Source organism: Pinus tabuliformis, chromosome 8 (assembly GCF_031772625.1).
Source record: "Pinus tabuliformis cultivar Carrire ecotype Pingquan chromosome 8, CPIR1, whole genome shotgun sequence".
NCBI classification, from domain to species: Eukaryota; Viridiplantae; Streptophyta; class Pinopsida; order Pinales; family Pinaceae; genus Pinus; species Pinus tabuliformis.
In genome coordinates, this window is record NC_142294.1 from 903590144 (window position 1) to 903614065 (window position 23922).

General features: G+C 30.9%; 1 pseudogene; it reads right to left on the reverse strand.

Annotated features, from left to right (window-relative positions):
* Positions 1 to 492: 492 nt before the first annotated feature.
* LOC149238463 (uncharacterized) overlaps positions 493 to 23922 on the reverse strand; it is a 40952-nt pseudogene continuing 17522 nt past the window's right edge.

A 23922-nucleotide genomic window follows, 5' to 3' on the forward strand; every position in this document is an offset into this window, starting at 1 on the left:
AAAAATGATACATTGTCTCTGAAATTGCAAGCAGCACATTGAAATAACATTATGTCTGCAATAATTGGAATGAAGTAACAGGTACAAGGCTGTAGCTTTTGCCAATGGACATTTGACGTTGCAATGGATAATTTTGAGATGTGGGTCCATGGCACGATGGAAATAAACGATGAAGATATGCGATATAGTTTAGCTCTACCGTGTCGTGGAAGTGGCTTTTGTCCTCCAAAGTTGGAAAAGCTCCACCATTTTGGAACCAGAATTTCCTCTCCTTCAGGAATGCCATCGCCGAACATTTTTCTGAGCACCGCCATTGCTTCTGCTTTTGTCTCCGCATCACTCTGTGCCTCTACGCGCTTCGATTCCTCGTCTGTGAGTGTTCCAACCAGGATGTTCGATTATGGATAAGCGTTTTCCATGTGCTGCAGCATAAATCATATTTCTATCAAAATTATATTATTATGCTGTGAACGCGTTTTCTGCGTAGGAAAACTATTTGGCCACAATATCCACCTGCCAGAAAGTGTAATATCCACGCTTTGGGTCGGAATAAAGGAAGAATTCTGTGGCATCCCCGGTGGGCCAGAACTTAGTGGGCAATTTCAGGAATATCTTCGTGTAAGTTCTGCTATCGCAATTGAAGAAAGCTTTTCTTTTCCAACACTGCACCGCAATCGTATTATTGGTGAACAATAGTTACATTACAGAATTGTTCTTAATATGGATGAAAGAAAATCGTAAAGAGAATTGCGTAGTCGATGTGTTTAGAGGCAGAGGGGGGTTAAACTTGATGAGATCAGTTTGCAAGACTGCGAGGCTAACAGACGAAATAACATATTTGGCCATGTAAAGTGACCCATCTTCTGTCTTAACAGTAGGGCCATGTTTTGTGTATTGTATTTCTGTAACTACCTGCAACATCAAAGGTACAAATCCGTCAGAATATTGCTCGACAGTCTGTAATGTGAAGATTCGATGATCTGTCTGTCCTCTACATAATCCACGCAGCTTGTACCTTGTTCAGTTTTAGTCGGTCATCCAGCACATGTCTTTTGCCAGAATATTGGAGAAATTCTTCTGACAATTTATAGACAATGTGTTCCCTGAATTCTTGCTCCCCATATTCGGTGAAAGTCGGGACGGGCTCTGAGAGTGCAAAGACGAAAGTCGGGATGGACTCTGAGAGTGCAAAGACATGCCCAGAGGTGTAGATGACGGTTGGTTAAAGTATTGGTAAAGTAGAATTTTAAAAGTACGTACAAGTACATTATAAAATCTATAATATATCAGATTTTTATCACTCAAACTTTTAATTAAACGAGAAGCAATCTTCGATCAGATATCATTGTGATATTTTACCACTCTTTATATTATTTTCTAGATTATTATGATGAGAACTGTTTGAATGGAGAAAAAAAACAAATGAGAAATACACATTTCATAAGTTGCTCAAAGCCTAAACTAATTGAATTGGTGTCTTTCTCTGTTACAATTTAAGGAATCTTTGAGTATTTTTATCATGTTGTAATTTTGGATAGGTAACATGTGGATTATTTGCTCCTCTTCTTGTTTCAAAGTTTAGAAAATAAAACTTAGAGGGTTGAAAAAGACAACAATTTGTTTTCAAACAAAAAGTTAAAACTTTGAAAACTTGATACCTATTGGAATTTGAAGGAAAAACACAAATGATATACTCAACTCCATTTATTGTTATAATTCATCTCCATCTTAAATTAAAATTAAATAAATGTATGTGATAATTAAATATAAAACAAATAAATATATGTAAATTTATTTTAAATTTGGATTGATGAAGCTTGGAAAGTTGGTGATGGTAGACTCATCAGGATTGGCAGAGACCCTTGGGTAGGATGCAATGAAGATTATGCTCTGTCACCTGGACTTCTCAGACATCTGGACAGTAAAGGTATTACATCACTAAATCAGGTGGAGAAGGTTGGACAGTCTACTATTTGGGGACAGGCTTGGAAGGATGATGTCGATTTGGGAATAAATGTCAGGTGGAAGGCTGAGTGGGAGGTTTTCATAAAAGAACTTCAACGTTCAAATGTCAGGATAAAAGATGAACCTGACTGCTTGCTTTGGGCCCAGAGTAAAACAGGGGATTACTCGCCTAAAGATGGATACCTTTTCTTGATGGGAAAGAAAGGCTGGGGCATTCCGGATTGGTGGGCCAAAAATTTGTGGAAACTCAAAAGCCCAGCAAAGGCCAGACTTTTTCTATGGTGTATCTTAAAAAGGAAGGTCCCAACTTGGGAAATTCTACAGGCAAGATTCTTAGTTGGGCCTGGTAGATGTCCACTGTGCAAGTCAGATGATGAATCCATAAACCACCTTTTCATATCTTATGCTTTCACAAGACAGATCTAGGAGGAGGTCACTGCGCTGCTCAAGATAAATGCTAGGTGGGGTCTCGATTCTTTGGAGTCAGCTTGGAGAAAATGGTGGCAAGACTTTCCTGATGGAAACCTGAGAAACCTGCCACTCATATTCTGCTGGGGAATATGGCTTGCCAGGAATAAAAGCATTTTTCAAGACAAGGACATTCCCTCTTTCGTCATTGCCACTAACATAGCGGCCATTTACTCTGCGTTACCGCCCCCTGAGCAAAAAGATCCTAAGCAAAAGCAAAAACAAATCAACATTCAGGAAGGCATCCCTTGGGGTTTTTTTGATGGGGCTTCACAAAATAACAGGGCGGGAGCTAGCCTGTGCATACATATCGATCCTGATCACTCACTAAAAGCTTCTGTTGGGCTGGGTTATGGCACTAATAACTATGCGGAATTATCAGCTCTTCGTGACCTTTTATGCTGGCTTCTTCACATAAATATAAACATGATACAGATTTTTGGGGACTCTCTTAATGTCATAAATTGGGTCAATGGAAAAGCATCTTGTCATAATCAGATATTGAGGACTCTAGTGGAAGAAATCTTCTTATTAAAGGCATCTTTTAATATTTTTTCTATCTGCCACATTTACAGGGACAAGAATGAAGAAGCAGACCAGCTATCTAAAGCTGGTGTACAACAGGATATGGGCAACTGGGTCATAGAAGAGATCAGACAGGGGCATTCAGTCAGATCAAATATGCCTCCTTATGCACAGTCTCTTTGACATCTGACCTCCAGCTTTATTTTGACAGCAGTTTTGTAGCGGCATTATATATTATATGTATATTTATGTTTTTTCCAGCTTTGTTTTCTTTAGTTCTTGTTATCAGTAGCAGCATATTTAAAAACAGAGCAAGCAGACTTTTTTAATTTCTCTCCGTTTTGGAACTGCTCACGGGCTTTAAGACATATATATTTTTTGTATTTTGGGGTTGTTTTCCTTCTGTTGAAGGAGACCCCAGTTTTTGTTTCGCATATATGCTACATGGTTGCTTTTGCACCTCCGTTGGGAGGTTGATTGTAAAGGTTTCGTGTCCAACAGAACAGCAGAACAGCTCCTTAAATGTTGAGCAGAACAGCAGACTCCTGAGCCAGATGTGGTGGCATATGATTCAATCGCTTGTAAAACTTTTTATCGCTCTTAATAAAAAGTTTTGATTTTTTCCCCGGAAAAAAAAAAAAGTGTTAAATTTGTTAATATACAATTTTTAATATAAAAGAATTAATACATAATATTAAGAATTAAATAATATATATGTATGTTAAAAAACTTACACTTTCATTTTATATTTCTTAAGGAGGAAGGGAATCAATGTCTCTCTTATGTTGGTTGTTGGTACCAAACCAACTAAGATGTATGTTCAAGAATTCACAAGGCTCAAAGTTAATACAATAATATTTAATTTATTATAATTCATCATATTACTAATAAAATTTTTAATCTAGTTGGAGAAAATAACAACCATTATACGCATTAACTCTATATAAATGCAATTGACAAAATTTAATCTTATAACATAAATTTTCCAATATTTTATTATTTTAATTAAATTATATTTAATTTATTATCCTATTTAAATATAATCCATATGAACTTGCATACATTGATGATTACAAGAAAAATATATCATTCATAAAGAAAATTACGAAACCAAATATCATTTAACAATTTGATGTGTAATTGTTGAACCTATAACTTAAAAGGTTCACTCTAACAACTTAAAAAGTTTATATAGAGAATTTCAATCTTAAATTCCATAAACATAAAAGAAAATCAATTTTATATAATCTTTAAAAATATATGACATCATATATTAAAATTTATAAATTAAAAAAAATTAAAATACAAAAGATAACTCTACAAAATCAATGATTAAAAAGTTAAATATTTAATTTAATATATATATGTTAAATATTTAATTTAATTATTTTTAGATAATAAAATTATAATTATAATTATATATATGAATATAATTGAAAAAATAAATTTAAAATTTATTTGTTTTTAAATTTATAATTATAATGTTTTATTGGGTGGTCTTTCTAGTTATTTAAATATCATTGTAATAAAATATTTAATTAATTAATATAAAATAGTTAAATTATAAAATATATAGTTTACTGGGTTTTATATTTTGTAGAAATAGTTTTATTTGATATAAATTTTTTTATTTAATTTGTATTTTTAAATATATAAATAAATACCATTAAAAAAAATTAAATCAATTTTTATAATTTTTTATTTGAATTTCAAATAATATTGATGGTAAAAAAAAATTAAAAATACAAAAGTTTAAAAGATTTAAGTTAGGTCTAGGGAAAAAGTTTCTTAACACTATTAAATTTCAACCAAATTCACTTGAAAAAGAGTAGTATATAGATAATAATATTAGATTAAACTATTAAAGTTTTTTTTGATGCAATTAGATAAACCAATCATATCTAAATTTAAATAAATTAATAATATAATTAAATATATCATCAAATAATGTATTATAAAATTATAACATACACTCGTAACCTCACATGAAAATGGAGGGAGTTAGAAATCGTTTTACACAAACCACCCATAGGTAATTATCCAAATCACTATTCCACATTCCTCATTAACCATTAGATAGAGTGTTAGTAAAGAAATAGCATGTTCTATAACCATGATCAACCACTCTTGTAGTATATTAATATAAACTGTATGTTGTAACCTTGCATCCATTTCATGATTCCTTCAACCACATTAATTAATCACATACTTGAAATTACTAACATCACATTATGCCATGAATCAACATCACCAAACTAACATAATAGGAAATCACATCATTGAACACCGATATACCATGGAAACCCCGTAGGGCGAAAACCGCCAAACGTTTAATTTTATTATTAAAAGCTCATGAGGGTGTTCACCCCTCACTCAATGGATTATAAGGGAGTCCATTCCTTATCCATTGTTATAAGAGATTACAATGGAATATCATTAAAATACCACATACCTAGCTAAAATCTATTACAATTATCATGAAACTAGTTACCCACATATCACCACTCTCCACATCCTTATAGCATGATTGTTCCATCAGTGGACCATCCTGCAAATCGTAATCATCAGCATGGCACAATAGTTCTTATCTGCCACAATGTTAAAAATAATTTGTCTTTTGCACAAATCACCATCCTTTCATGTCATTGTTGTCATCAACAATCTTTGGTAACATGATTAGATAAAGCATTAATCAATCAATAATCAATTGTTAAAAGAGATCTTTTAACATCTATTCATGTGCATACATGAGATGTAAATATAATATCTCAACATGTTTCTTCTAACAACATTTTCCATGTATAAACAAATAATTATCAAACATGTCAAAATAATTACCCCGTTAATATGATCATTCTCGCACCAGTACATGTTCATATCCAAAGCAAACCACTGTAACCATCCATTTCACTTAAAGGATACTAGAAACGTATCTTTGTCCTTCATGCACCTTAGCTTCTTCTTTGTGCAGGTAACTATGTAATCTTTCCAATACAATAGATGTTCCTTTCTATGGGGAAGCTAACACAATAGACATTATTATCATAAATTGTCATAACTTGGCACCTCCAATTATAAGGAACCGTTGAATCCATGGGTTTTCAAGGCAAATCACCATTGCGAACAGCCACAACACATCATCATTTGTTTATAGTCCCCCATGAAAATAGTCCCATGGCTGGTGATGCTTGGTCTTTGCCTCGTGTTTTTTTTTAGTCCCACACAAACCTCTTCTCCAATAATTATCGAGTGAATGGCATACATAAGTCTAATTCTCCCACGGTTTTTCCTCTTCCCCATTTTCTCCCGAAATCTAAGGTGAATAAAGAATGTTAAGGGCGATTATAAAGAAATGAAACCTAGCTTAAATGGTTAAAGATGAAATTTATTAATAATATTCTATCTATATCAAAATTTGAAATAAGAATATTTTATTTTACTTAAGTTTTTACATGAGTATTTACAGTAGGGATATTACATACTCCCCCCTTAATGAGAACACTGTCCTAGGTGTTCATATCTCATTGGAACTTTAGATTTTAGTCATGATATAACCATGTAAACAACACAAAAGGGGATCCTTCCTCTTTAAAATGAAAGATTTCATTCCAAGAAATGACAATAAACAAAAACTGTAATTTTTTAACATAAGAAAAATCAATAGTCATAAGAATTTATAACTGCAAAAATATGCAAGTTCTAATTTCCATCACTTGGCCCTTATTCAAATTCATAATATATAAAAACAAATCTCTATATCAACTTACCATTACTTACCAATTACTCTTGAAAATCATGATCACTTTCACGTAAAAACTTTAATATTGATTGGACGACCCATCGACACTCCAGGGTAAGTAACCTATAATGTATGACTAACAAATTCAATCACATAAGTCACAAAATTTTGAATCAAATGAAATACTTTTATCTATGAATCAATTATACAATGTTAGGTGATATTTAAATCACAATACTTTTACAATTACTTAGAGAGCAGTAACACTCTAATCATCAAAATGATAAAACACTACACCACATGCACACTATCTACACAGTACTTCTAAAAGTACCCAAAGAGAACCTATTTCTCTAATCATCAAAATAGTCAATAACTACACCAAGTGCAAATTGTCTTAGCCTCTGCTAAAACGTTCACAAGATTGGTAATACAATAAAGGAACTAAAATTCCAATAACTCCTTACTAAGCACTAATCTTCTTTCATGTTAAAATGTGCACGAAATATTTTACACAATTATATATAAAATTTATTTTTAACACAACACATAACTAGTTAATTAATTTCTTCTTCTACGAGAACCATAGTGGAAAAAGAATGCTCCTCCCAACCCGTCGGAACTAGTCTCCACAACTGGATCGAGTCATTTTTGCATCCAGATAGTTCTTTGACAGAAAGCATACTAGGACTAGTATGGAATTCCACTGGCCAACCAGCTAAAGAATTCCAATGACCACATGGCGTTCAAGATAGGATTCCTCTTGGCAGCATCCTGCCTATTCCTATGACAACATCTCGTCTATGAGGAAATTTAAGCCTCCTCTAACAGGCTCCAAATCGACAGAGTTGGCTTAGGCTTTTTACCCTCTTCACCATCTTGGCCAACTCTTTTCCCTTACTGAGAACATTTATCTCTAGGGAGAGGAAGTTCGGGCAGACAAGTGCCATCAACCTCTCCGGGTAGGCAACCACCATCAACCCAAGGCCTTTTGGCCTTTCACAACTGTCTGGCATGTTAAATTTCTCTTTTAGCACTCTTTCCCACAACAATTTACATAATGAACCATATGAACATTATCATTAACAAAATAAACATGCATGTACACCATGCATTTACACTTAACCCTCAACATGGGTCCACAATATCTAGATTGATAGGAAACATAACTAACATACATGTTGTATGCATTCTAATTTTCCAAGTAACACAATCATTCATATCATATAACATTATACTTCTCATTTACAATTGCAATGTGATTTTTCTTTGACAGGTTTTATCGTTGCCATTAAGCTACTACTACTTAATCCCATCAACAACATTAGTCACAAATATGCATCATATAACAGGAATTCACTCTCCAAATCATTTCCAATTTCCCACAGTGTATTATCATCAACAAACCGATACATGAAGTAACTACCATAATCACTTGTTTATGAATTATAATAGGCTTAAATCAAATTCAATTCATGCATATAAGTTTTATTAGTTAGTCATGCAACACTAACCAATCACAACTACCAACCATCTTAATGCAGCCATGACAAAACTTAATCAACAATCAGTTATTACAATCAAATCTCACTACTTGACTCATTTTTTATTTTCGATATCTAAAGGGGTTCTTCCAATGTACTTTTACAACACTCTATCATCCTATTCGAGGATGCTCCCCATATTTACATTCATGCATTCACTCATTAAAACTAGTGGATTGTAACTTCAGTCATGTTCATTAAATGTATCATTAATATTTCGATATTTGCAAAAGTTGGTAGTTAATTGTCACTTTCCTTAGTGAGTGTTCAAGATTTTTCATAAGTGTCACAAATGTTTTATTTTTTGTTATCCGCATCAGGATTTAAATTTCATGAACATAGTTTTACAATAGGCTTTATTACTTACTACTCTTTAATGCGGTTATAAACATGAATCACAAATATCATGTCAAAATTAGTCTATTTTATATATCAATATGTAGATTGGTAGACTCATACTTGAGAAAATGCCCACTGGTGGCATACCTCGATTTGTTTCCCTCTTAACAGTTTCTAAAGGCACCGATGCTGCAACCTTTAGCTTTGATACCATTTGTAACATACCTCGGTAACCTCACATGAATATGCAAGGAGTTAGAATTTTTTTTAAACAAACTACCCACACGTAGTTATCAAAATCACTAAACCACATTCCTCATTAACCATTAGATAGAGCGTTCATTAGTACATAAAGTAATTTTAGTGGAGGAATAATATGATGCATAACCATTAACAACCACTCTTGTAGTATATTAGCATAAACTGTATGTTGTAACCTTGCATCCATTTCATCATTTCTTCAATCACATTAATTTATCACATACTTGACATTATCAACATCAAATTATGCAAGGAATCAACATCACCAAACTGACATAATAAGAAATCACATCATTGAACAACGATATACCTTGGAAACCCCATTAGGTAAAAACCAACAAACATTTAATTTTATTATTAAACACTCATGAGGTTGTTCACCCCTCACTCGATGAATTATAATGGAGTCCATCCCTTATCAATTTTTATAGAATATTACAATGAAATATCATTAAAATACCACATACCTAGCTAAAAGCTATTACAATTGTCATGAAACTAGTTACCTACATATCACCACTCTCTATATCCATGTGTCATGATTGCTCCATCAGTGGACGATCCTGCAACTCGTACACATCATCATGGACCAATAGCTCTTATCTTCCACAATGTTAAACATAATTTGTCTTTTGCACAAATCACCATCATTTCCTGTCATTGATGTTGTCCACAATCTTTGATAACATGATTAGATAAAGTAGTAAACAATCAATAATCTTTCTCTAAAAGCGATCTTTAACATCTATTCATGTGCATACATGAGATGTAAATATAATATCACAACATGCTTCTTCTAACAACATTGTCCATGTATAAACAAATAATTATCAAGCATGTCAAAATAATGACCCACATTAGTATGATCATTCTCACACTAGCACATGTTCATATCCAAAGCAAACCACTGTAACCATCCATTTCACTTAAAGGATACTAGAAACGTATCTTTGTCCTTCATGCACCTTAGCTTCTTCTTTGTGCATGTAACTATGTAATATTTCCAATACAATAGATGTTCCCTTCTAAGGGGGAGCTAACACAACAGACATTATTATCATGCATGAAAATGTAAGTCCCTTTTCGTAAAGCATTTCTTCCAAGATAGAGCTATTTAAAAAATCTATTGCATGCACAAAGACATGCATTGCTCTAAACCAGAACTAATGTGTTAGTCATTATTTCTTGCATGTGGATATATGTATTTTACAAAGGATATCTAGTATATTTATTCCAAGTAACTACTTGTTTTACTTTCCATAATACTTACTCATTTATGCACAAAAATTCATATTTCTCTTTAAAGTATCTAACACAATACATCAATGTTTCTCTTTAAAATATCTAACACAATAGTTATATCTTCATACATGTAATCAAATATTGTTTCATACATGTAATTAGCTATTGTTTCTATGCTTTTGCGTAGTTTTTCTATAATTTCTGTACAAAGTTATTATGCATTTTTTTCCAAGAATGTATCATAACAAAGTTCTCATGCACTTGTTTTCAAGAAAGTATCATAATCAAACTTTATTTTAGGCATAAGAACTAAGATAATAATAATGGTAAACTTTTATGCATTAAACCATGCAATTAAATCAAGTTATTCACTATGTAACACGCAAATCATTACCTTTTTACTCACCAAAACATGTAAATTTTGCAAATCTTGCAAATGAATTGAAAACATTAACTTATCTTTCACGCACAAGAAAAACATACTCTTTCCAAAGAAGATTCCTATGAATTCTATTATCTCTATTCATTTCATTAATGCATAGGTTATTATATTTTCTCATAACTAAGTATTCTTTTTCAAAAGAACTTTCTTACCCATGAGAATATTTCACAAATTACCCTCTTTAATCTATATTCACTTCCACGAAAATGACTTGGATTTGTTATTATTTCATACACCAATACAAAATCCCTTTTTAAGAAAAGAGCATGCATCCTATCATTTCTTACATAAAAGCCATATCCAATGTTATATGAAGACAAGAAAGGTTACTTATTTTTTTAAGTTGCAAAGATATATAATAACAATTTTTTCTATATCTAGTAATAACAATCTTTATCTACATGTAAATATTTTCTCTACCAAGAAAAATATATAATAACAATCTTTATCTACATGGAAAAATATATGATCACAATCTTTATCTACATGCATTAATATATTTTCTTCACCAAGAAAAATATATAATAATCAATCTTTACCTACATGCAGTAATATATTTTCTTTACCAAGTAAAACATATAATAGCAGTCTTTAAATATATTTTATTTACCAAGAAAAATATATGATCACAATCTTTATCTACATGTAGTACTATATTTTCTTAACCAAGAAAAATATATAAAAAACAATCTTTATCTACATGAAGTAATATATTTTATTTAACAAGAAAAGCATATAATAACAATCTTTAATATATTTTCCTTACCAAGAAAAATATAAGATCACAATATTTATGTACATGTATTAATATATTTTCTTAACCAAGAAAATATACAAAAATCAATCTTTATGTACATGTAATAATATGTTAAATTACCCATACTGAGATTATTCTAGTAAAAACCCTTCTCTTCTCCTGCATTCTACTCATCCATTAAAAGAGAGAACTACAAATGAGAAAGGGTGAAATACTCATTATTTGGATTGCAATAGTTTAAACCATTAAAAGCTAAAAGCATAAACACTTACCTCTGTATCATAAATTGTCATAATTCAGCACCTCCAATTACAAGGCACCATTGAATCCATGGGCTTTCAAGGATAATCACCATTATAAACAACCACAACACATCATCGTTTGTTTACAGTCCCCCATGCAAACAGTCCCATGCCTGGTGATGCCTGCTGTTTGTTTTCAGTTCCACACCTCGTGTTTTTTCCAGTCTCAAACAAACCTCTTCTCTAATAATTGTTGAGTGAATGACAGACATAAGTCCAATTCTCCCATGGATTTTCCTCTTCCGCCTTTTCTCCCGAGATACAAGGCGAATAAAGAATGTTAAGGGCAGTTATCAAGAAATGAAACCTATCTAAAACAGTTAAGGATGAACTTTATTAATAATATTCTATCTATATCAAAATTGCAAATAAGAATATTTTATTTTACTTAAGTTTTTACATGAGTATTTACAATACGGATATTACATACTCTCCCCTTAAGGAGAACACCATCCTCGGTGTTCATCTGCCATTGGAACTTCAGCTTTTACTCATGATATAACCATCTAAACCACACAAAAGGGGGTCCATCCTCTTTAAAATGAAAGATTTCATTCCAAGAAATGATAATAAACAAAAACTATAATGTTTTAACATAAGAAAAATCAGTAGTCATAAGCATTTATAACTGCAAAAATATGCAAGTTCTAATTTTCATCTCTTGGCCCATATTCAAATTCATAATGTACAAAAACAAATCTCTATATCAACTTACCATTACTTACCAATTCCAATAGAAAATCATGATCACTTTCATGTAAAAACTTTAATATTGATTAGATGACCCATCAACACTCTATGGTAAGTAACCTGTAATGTATGACTAACAAATTCAATCACATGAGTCACAATATTTTGAATCAAATGAAATACTTTTAGCTATTAATCAATTATGCAATGTCAGGTCATATTTAAATCATAGTACTTTTACAAGTACTTAGAGAGCACTAACACTCCAATTATCAAAATGATAAATCATTGCACCACATGCACATTGTCTTAACTCTCACTAAAGGCATCCACATAGTACTTCTAAAAGTATCAAGAGAGAACCTAGCTCTCTAATCATCAAAATAGTCAATAACTGCACCAAGTGCAAATTTTCTTATCCTCTACTAAAACATTCACAAGATTGGTAATACAACAAAGGAACTAAAATTCCAATAAATCGTTATTGAGAACTAATATCCTTTCATGTTAAATGTGCATGACATATTTTACGCAATTATATATAAAATTCATTTTTAACACAACACATAACTAATTAATTAATTTGTTCTCCTACAAGAATCATAGTGAAAAAAAATGCTCCTCCCAACCTGTGGGAACTAGTCTCCACAACCAGATCGATTCATTTTTGCATCTAGACAATTATTTGACAGAGACCATACCAGGTCTAGTATGGAAATCCACTAGCCAAACAGCTCAAGAATTCCAATGACCACATAGGGTTCAATATAGAATTCCTCTTGGCAGTGTCCTACCTATTCCTCTGACAACGTCCCGTTTATGAGGAAGTTTGGGCCTCCTCCAATAAGCTCCAAATCAACATAGTTGGCTCAGGATTTCTACCCTCTTCACCATCGTGGCCAAATCTTTTCCCTTACTGAGATAATTTATCTCTAGGGAGAGGAATTTTGGGCAGTAAGTGCCATCAACCCCTTCGGACAGGCAACTTCCATGAACCCAAGGCCTCTTGGCCTTTCACAACTATATGGCATGTTAAATTTCTCTTTTAGCACTCTTTCCCACAACAATTTACATAATGAACCATATGAACATTATCATTAACAAAATAAACATGGATGTACAGGATGTATTTACACTTAACCCTCAACGTGGGTCCACAATATCTAGATTGATAGAAAACATAACTAACATACATGTTGTATGCATTTTAATTTTCAAAGTAACACAATCATGCATATCATATAACATTATACTTCTCATTTATGATTGCAAAGTGATTTTACTTTGACAGATTTTCTTGTTGCCATTAAGCTACTACTACTTAATCCCATCAGTAACGTTAGTCATAAATATGAATCATTTAACACGTATTCACTTTCCAAATCATTTGCAATTTCCCACTGTGCATTGTCATCAACAAACCGATACATGAAGTAACTGCCATAATCACTTGTTTACGAATTATAATAAGCTTAAATCAAATTCAATTCATGCATATAAGTTTTATTAGTTAGTCATGCAACACTAACCAATCACAACTACCAACCATCTTAATGCATCCATGACAAAACTTAATCAACAATTAGTTATTACAATCAAGTCTCATTACTTGACTCATTGTTTATTTTCAATATCTAAAGTGGTTAATCCAATTTCCTTTTAAAACACTCTATTGTTTTATTCAAGGATGTTCCCCATATTTACATTCATGCATTCACTCATTAAAATTAGTTCATTGTAACTTTCATGTTCATTAAATGTATCATTAATATTTCCATATTTGCAAAAGTTGGTAGTTAATTGTCACTTTCCTTAGTGGGTGTTCAAGATTGTTCATAAGTGTGACAAATGTTTTATTTTATTTTATCTGCATGAGTGTTTAAATTTCATAAACATAGTTTTGCAATAGACTTTATTACCTACTACTCTTTAATGTGTTTATAAACATGAATAACACATATCATGTCAAAAGTAGACTATTGTATATATCAGTGTGTAGATTGTTAGACTCATACCTGAGCTAATGCCCACTAGTGGCATACCTTGATTTATTTTCCACTTAATAGTTCGTAAAGGCACCAGTGCTAAAACCTTTAGCTCTCATACCACTTGTAACATACCCCGGTAAACTCGCATGAAAATGCAATGAGATAGAATTTTTTTTACGCAAACTACCCACCGGCAATTATCCAAATCACTATTCCACATTCCTCATTAACCATTAGATAGAGTGTTAATTAGTACATAAAGTAACTTTAGTAGAGGAATAATATGTTTCATAACCATTAACACCACTCTTGTAGTATATTAACATAAATTGTATGTTGTAATGTTGCATCCATTTCATGATTCCTTCAACGACATTAATTAATCACATACTTGACATTATCAACATCAAATTATGCGACGAATCAACATCACAAAACTAACATAATAAGAAATCACATCATTGAACACCGATATACCTTGGAAGCCCCATTGGGTAAAAACCAACAAATGTTCAATTCTATTAGTAAACGCTCGTAAGGGTGTTCACTCCTCACTCAATGAATTATAAGGGAGTCCATCCCTTATCCATTGTTATAAAATATTACAATGAAATATCATTAAAATACCACATACCTAGCTAAAAGCTATTACAATTGTCTTGAAACCATTAACCCACATATCACCACTCTCTACATCCATGTGGCATGATTGTTCCATCACCATCGTGCAACTCGTACTCATCAACATGAACGAATAGTTCTTATCTACCACAATGTTAAACATAATTTTTCTTTTGCACAAATCACATCATTTCATGTCATTGTTGACGTCAACAATATTTGGTAACATGAGTAGAAAAAGTATTATGCAATCAATAATCATTACTTAAAAGCGATCTTTTAACATCTATTCATATGCATACATGAGATGTAAATATAATATCACAACATGCTTCTTCTAACAAGTCCATGTATAAACAAATAATTATCAATAATTTCAAAATAATTACCTCGTTACTATGATCATTCTCACACTAGCACATGTTCATATCCAAAGGAAACAACTGTAACCATCCATTTCACTTAAATGATAATAGAAACGTATCTTTGTCCTTCATGCACCTTAGCTTCTTCTATGTGCATGTAACTATTTAATATTTCCAATACAGTAGATGTTCCCTTCTAAGGGGAAGCTAACATGATAGACATTATTATTATGCATGAAAACGTAAGCCCCTTTTCAAAAATCATTTTTTCCAAGATAGATTTATTTACAAAATCTATTGCATACACAAAGACATGCATTGCTCTAAACGAGAACTAATGTGTTAGTCATTATTTCTTTCATGTGGATATAATAATGTATTTTACAAAGGAAGTGTAGTACATTTATTCCAAGTGACTAGGTTTACTTTCCATAATACTTTCCCCTTTTTGCACACAAATTCATATTTCTCTTTAAAAGATCTAACACAACAGCTCTACAAATCCATGTTTCTCTTTAAAATATCTAACACAATAGTTATATCTGCATACATGTAATCAACTATTGTTTCTATGTTTCTGCATAGTTTCTCTATCATTTATGTACAAAGTTATTATGAAGCAATAGTTATATCTTCTTACATGTAATCAACTATTGTTTCTATGCTTCTGTATAGTTTTACAAAGTTATTATGCATTTGTTTCCAAAAAATATCATAACAAAGTTCCCATACATTCGTTTTCAAGAAAGTATCATAATCAACTTTTCTTTTGGGCATAAGAACTAAGTTAATAATAATGGCAACATTTTATACATTAAACCATGCAATTAAATCAAACTATCCAATATGCAACACACAAATCATTTTCCTTTAACTCACCCAAACATGTAACTTTTGCAAATCTTGCAAAGGAATTAACACCATTAACTTCTCTTTCACACATAATAAAAACATATTCTTTCCAAAAAATATTCCTATGAATTATATTATCTATTTTCATTTCATCTATGCATAGATTATTATATTTTCTCATAACTAAGTATTATTTTTCAAAAGAACACTCTTAACCATGAGAATACTTCACAAATTACCCTCTTTAATCTATATTCACTTCCAGCAAAATGACTTGGATTTGTTATTATTTCGTACACCAGTACGAAATCCCTTTTTAAGAAAAGAGTATGCATCATATCTTTTCTTACATAAAAAAGATATGCAATGTTATATAAGGACAAGAAAGGTTACTTAACTTTTAATGTTGCAAATAAATAATAACAATCTTTTTCTATATATAGTAATAACAATATTTGTCTACATGTAGTAATATATTTTCTCTACCAAGAAATATATAATAACAATCTTTATCCACATGTAGTAATATATTTTCTTTACCAAGAAAAATATATGATCACAATCTTTATGAACATGTAGTAATATTTATCTACATGCAGTAATATATTTTATTTACGGAGAAAAACATATAATAACAATCTTTAAATATATTTTCTTTACCAAGAAAAATATATGATCACAATCTTTATCTACATGTAGTAATATATTTTCTTAACCCAAAAAAATATATAAAAATCAATCTTTATCTATCTACCTATAGAGATTATTCAAGTAAAAACCCTTCTCTTCTCCTGCATTCTACTCATCCATTAAAAGAGAGAACTAGAAATGGGAAAGGGTGAAATACTCATTCTTTGTTGCAATAGTTTAAACCATTAAAAATTAAAGCATAAAAACTTACCTCTGTATCATAAATTGTCGTAACTCGGCACATTCAATTATAAGGCACCATTGAATCCATGGGTTTTCAAGCAAATCACTATTGTGAACAACCACAACACATCATCATTTGTTTACAAAAATAGTGATGCCTGGTGTTTGTTTTTAGTCCCACGACTCATGCTATTTTTCCAGTCTCACACAAACCTCTTCTCCAATAATTTTTGAGAAAATGACAGACAACCTCTTCTCCAATAATTTTGGAGTGAATGACAGACATAAGTCTAATTCTCCCACGGTTTTTCCTCTTCCCTCTTTTCTCCCATAAGAGCTCTAAGGTGAATAAAAAATGTGGTGAATAAAGAATGTTAAATGTGGTTATCAAGAAATGAAACCTAACTAAAATGGTTAAAGATGAACTTTATTAATAATATTCTGTCTATATCAAAATTGTAAATAAAATTCTTTTATTTTACTTACATGAGTATTTACAGTAGAGATATTACATTACCATTAACACTAATTGAAAGTATTAATTTCTTTATTATAATTATTTTGAAAACAAATTTATAAATATATAGTTTGAAAGTTCATTGTGAAATGGGAAAAAAAATATAATCATTATTATATTAATAATATAAATAATGAAAAAATATTTATTTTATTGAGCCAAGAGGCTCACTCTACAACCCAGTATGAGGGGATGTGTAAGTGTGTCCATCGTTTGTTCCCTTTAAAATAAAAATAAAATTATTTTCTAAATACAAAAAAAATAAAGTAATTAGAAATAATTAGAAGTAAAAAAGGTGTGTTAATAAGATGTTTAAATATTATACTTTTCAAAAATATTTCAATATGAAATTTAAATAAACCATTTGAAGATCTATGTTAACTAATTTATGTCGATATCAACTTCAAATATATCTAGAAAAAAAATTGTTAAAAATAAAATATTTTAATGCTATAAAAAAATATTCAATGTGGGTTATCAATAAATTTTTTTAATACAAATTAATATTCACATATATTTAAAAATATATTAATAATAAAAAAACCATTTTAATTCGCATGATAAAATGCCTAGATGTACATGTTATTAAAATGTTTTAATGTCAATTATGTATAATTGAGCAGAAAGGCTCATTCTACACCTGAGTATGAGGGGATGTATAAGTTTATCCGTCCTTCGTGGAATTGACACGTGCCCCTTCAAAATACAAATAAATAAATTCTGCTCTAAATAGAAATAAATTGTGACTTGCAATTAATATATATATATATATATATATATATATATATATATATATATATATATATATATATATATATATATATATATATATATATATATATATATATATTGAAAAGTAATTAGAAGTAAACAAAAATGTGTAAGATGTTTAAGCTTTATAATTTCCAAAAATATTTCAACAGGAAATTTTAGTAAACTATTTTAAGATCTATCTTAAATAATTTATGTACATATGAACTCGATATATATCTATATGTAGAAAAAAAATTGTTAAAATAAAATATTTTGATATATTTAAATACTAATTAATATTGACATATACATAAAATATATTAATAATAAAAAACCATTTTAATTTGGGTTGATGTTATGTAAAATATTTTAATGTCAATTATGTATATATTATATATCATTTAAAAAAATTATGTATATATCATGAATTTTTTTTTATAGTTAAAACTTTTAGTTGGTCATGTATATACTCTATATAGCTTTCAAAAATACAATTTAAATAATGAAAAATTACACACTATATTTTTCGCTCGAAAGAAGTTTGCACATCAAGAAATTTGATCCCTCTAGGCTCATGTTAGATCCATACTTAAGATGGATCTATGTTGTTTGATCTAAGAGGTTCATTGCACAACCCAGTATGAGGAGAGGAGATGTGTAAGTTTTTCGGTCCGTTTGTTCCCTTTAAAACAAAAATAGAAATTATGTTCTAAATACAAAAATAATGTCAATTATAATAAAAAAAATATAAATATGTTGTAAAGTAATTAGAAGTAAAAAAATGTGTTAGTAAGATGCTTAAATCTTATGCTTTTCAAAAACATTTCAATAAGAAATTTAAATAAACTATTTGAAGATCTATGTTAACTAATTTATGTATATGTCAGATTCATATATATCTATGTATAGAAAAAAAATTGTTAAAATAAAATATTTTAATGTTGTAAAAAAATATTCAATGTACATTATAAATAAATTATTTTAATATAAATTAATATTCACATATATTTAAAAATATATTAATAATAAAAAACCATTTTTAATTTGCATGATAAAATGTCTTGATGTACATGTTATTAAAATGTTTTAATGTCGATTATTTATCACTGAGCAGAAAGGTTCTTTCTACAACCTAGTATGAGGGATGTGTAAGTTTTTTCATCCATCTTCCTTCCCTGGAGTCGACACATGCCCCTTTAAAATAAAAATAACTAGAATTTTCCCCAGATGTTGCAAAGGAAACGCCGTAAATAAGGCATAAATTGAGGAATAATAAACCCATATCACTGTTTAACCTTAATTTTTTTTATTAGATTCAGGAATTAGGCTCCAAATGTTTTCTTCATCCACAAACCATCCAATTACCTTTTACCAATATTTTGTCTAAGCATTAGAGCTCAATGTGCATAGATTTATGCCTTCAGACACTGAGATGTTCTCCAACAAAGTTGGGGCTGCTGAGTTTCATACCTGGAACATATGAATGGATGTCAAATCTCGGTAACAAGTTAATTTTCATGGATTTAAGTCTACTAAGGTTTGAACCTGGGTCTAATCATGACAATGACCCATCTTAATCACTAGACTACAACCGAAAACACATTGTCTAGTTTGTTTCTACAATTTCAGAATATTTTCAGTCTATATAATATGGCTTCATTTAGTGCACTCAACAAGCTAGGTGTTAATAAGTGGGGCGACTCGGGACATGTAGCAGGAGATTTGAACAACATATTCGATAGTTTGTTTAGTGCTAGTGAGTATGGAACTTGGTACTTTAGAGTCTAGATTCCTTGTCCAACTTGCGACTTGACCACATTCTCATCCCTAGTGTTCAATTTTTGTTGTAAATAAGGTGCCAATACCTCTCTTTGCATTATGATGATAAGTCATTTACTGATGCTATCTTCAAGTTCAGCCTAAGCTTTATATGCAATTTAATTCTTCTCTTCTAAATAATTTTCACTGATTAGATACGCCTCACCAAAGGCTTCAAATGTTGAAGAAATGCTGAGAAAATATATTGAATTAACCATAGAGAATCACATGCCTTGACTAAATGAAATGCTACTTTCTAAGTTTGTGTCATTAAGTGAAATGTTGCCATCTCAGTTTTGTATTATCAAATGAAATGCTTCCATCTAACTTTTGTACTTTTAGGTAAAGTGTTGCTATATAGGCTCTGATTTGCAATATTTTTGTAGAATATTTGAGAGCGTCTTGTCAGAAATCTAGGTCACTCTTTAGCTATATCCACATTCATTGTGATAAAACATAAACATAAATCATGAGAAATATACAAGAATTAAAATTTATATATTGTATACACCATTTAAATATCTTTGTATACATACATATCAGCTGGTTTATATATAAACAAACATGGTGACTCATACTTTTCTTATTTATATATAAAATTATATTTCCATCCATACTTTGCAACGACATGGTTATTGTTCCAAAGAAAAAACATAGATCACGAAAGGGGAATTCGTCTACCTCCAGCATGTGTATGACATGGCCCATCTTTGGCCTCTTGGAAACATCTAGATCCACAAAACGCATTGATACTAGCAATGCTCATTTTAATGCCTTGGATATGGGTTTAACCTCGAGCAATGGATCTGCCACTTCCTCAGACCTTCAACTCTCCATCATCATTTTCAGCCATTCTACCAAGTTTACCTACAAATGTTTATATTTAAAAAGATTCATTCCTCTTTCAAACCAAAAATTTATGCTTGTGTTAATTTAAATGAAAGTAATGAAGAAATTCATTGAGGGATTGAAGACCTTAACGATATGCCTCTATTGCATGAAAGTACTAAAGGAATTTAGCAATGGATTGAAGGGAACTTTATATTCTAACCTCCTCGATAGGTCTTCCATAATCAACAGGTCATCTTCCTGAAATAATCTCCATGATAAGTACTCCAAATTTGTAGACGTCGCTTCTCTCAGTCAACATTCCTATGCTAACATACTCTGGTGTAGCGTAGCTGAATAGACATGGCACCATAAAATAACATCAATCTAATAGAGAAGATCTTGAATACCCAATTAATTTCATATTCACAATGAAAAGAATACAAAAAATACACAAAGATACATACATATAAATGTATACACATACATCTATGTCTAAATGTATAATAGGGTGTATGGGTGTGGTATAACATACAACCAGTGTTTGATGGCACTCGCAATTATAAATAAGAAATGTAATTTTTCATAATAACAAAAATAAATATTGTTCAACATGACCCCCCATCCAAAAATAAATAAATAAAAATTATGTTCTTTGAAACATGTCATATTTGTTATATTTGTTGCTTACCATGCAAGTGATCTTGTAAATTGCCATTGTTCATATACTCATAAACCAGAAGCCGTTGAATTTTGTCAGCATAATAGCCTATCAAGCAGACTAAGTTTGGATGCTTAAGCCTGCTCAATAGATCAACTTCCACTCTGAATTCTCTTATGTAGGTTGTGTTGCATATGGAGGCTAAGATGCATATGTTGAAAGGCCTGATGGATATGTTGAGAAACCAATCGGTGGTGGTACAGAGGTTGGTACTCGAGGCCCTGGCCTATGATATGAGTTCAGGCTTGGATAGTCTATTCCATAACTTGTTTGCATTTGTCGAGATACTCAATGTTGTGATGATAACTTCTCCTTCTGACAATCAACGACAAGTTTCATAGTAATAGTCCTTCCCTACATGCCAAGCACAAAACATAGGTGTCAAGATCAATAACTGCCCTTCAACTAATATGACCAACATTATCTAGTACTAGCTATTACTTACATCAATGGTTTTGTTTGGTTCCTTAAGAGCCCGCTTTGTAGCCTCGAGTCTTGAAAGTCATAAATTCAAATCCCCTATTGGTGACAAACACAGACAATATTAACCAATAAAAATATAGCCAAATGAGCTAGGCCTTGGAAAAACATGTATAAATCTCTAACAAAAGTAGCATTTTAAACTACCCATCATAAAACAAATCGATGTATATTGGATTTGTAACCTACATTTGTTGGTATTCTTATCATATGCAGTTGAACCTTCTTCTATCTCTCCATATTTGAAAAAAATTCTAAAAGCTTATCATTGGCCATGTCATATAAAAGACCACCAACGTAAAGTTTCCTTTGAGCTTGATATACACTTTTACTAGGAATTGTGCTTGCCACTGCCAGATTACTTACAGTAATCCTCACAGGTACAATAAACAACAACGTATATAAAAATTAACAAAAATAGGTGTTAAATAATGAATCAGATTTGTTTTATGATCGATCTTCCAGCCTATGTAAAAATGGAGTACCATATAATTTGAGAAGTCTCAACAATAGTTAGATTTCTTTCATTTTTCTTCAAACAAGTTTGGGGTTTATGCCATCAAGGTCATTCACTCAGTAGGGGTGGTATATGCGGACAGTGTAAATGGTGGCCCAACTCTTGATAGGTTGTGTATGCTCATTGCTTAAAAGGAATAGATCAAGCATCTGTCATCAAACCAATGTCAATTTGACCATCTTTGGTTAAATTGTACAGTTTCATAAAGTAATCCAGGACTAAGAATATTAACTTTTAATATGTTGTGCCAATATACACTGTGTTTCAATACGCTGCAAAATATAGGCAGTGCCAACATCAAATTGTCCAATACTCTGGTATTCATTAAGGGTTCTTAAATATAATAAATTTATTGAAGTGAGAGGAAATTCCATCCAAAGAAATAAACACTTTTTTTATAACAAACAACTGAAGAGTAACTTCCAAGTTCTGAGTGCCATATAAATTAAGTTTGTTTCAATTTCTCTTATCAATTTAGATTTTTAGTGCACATTTAGAAAGGTGTGTTTCATGGAAGTTGTTGATGATTATTTTGGTTCACTGGAGTAGATATTTATTCTCAGGTATATATGATTTTACCATTCAATGAAATTTTCCCTAAGAAGAAAGTTGCATGAGGATTAGTAAAATGGATTTGAAAGTGAAATACATACCGCGGTATATTCAGAATCAAAATAACAAAAGGTACCAAGAACTCTGGTGCTTACATACATCTCATCTTCATAGGGAATTAGTTTGGCAAGGCCAAAATCTAATATCTAGACAACAAAATTTCAGTCAAGGAGGGGAACATTAGAAGTTAAATCTCCTTGAAATAATGTTGTGACCAATTGAGATTTGAGAAAAACACAATTTCCTAAAGAAATTGATATATAATTTATACTAATTATTTTGCAGGTAGTAAGACTATGTTCTGTTAATGGAGCTCTTTTGGAAAAGAAAGAGAAAGGTAATGGATACCCTGGGCTCGAAGTCTGCATCAAGAAGAATATTGGTGGACTTGAAATCCCTATTAATGATAGAAGTGTTTGTTCTTAGACTGGAATGGAGATAAGCACATCCTTTTGTTGTTCCCATAGTGATTTTAAGTGTAAAGGCCAATCCGTATTCATTCTGGGAATTCCTGCAATATGACAGTGTGTATGGGTTCATAATGAAAAGAATAACAAAAATACACACAGATACATACATATAAATCTATACATGCACATCTATGTATGAATGTACAATACGGTGTATGGGTGTGGTATTTCATACAACCAGTGTTTGATGGCACTTGCAATTGTAAATAACAAATGTAATTTCTCATAATAAC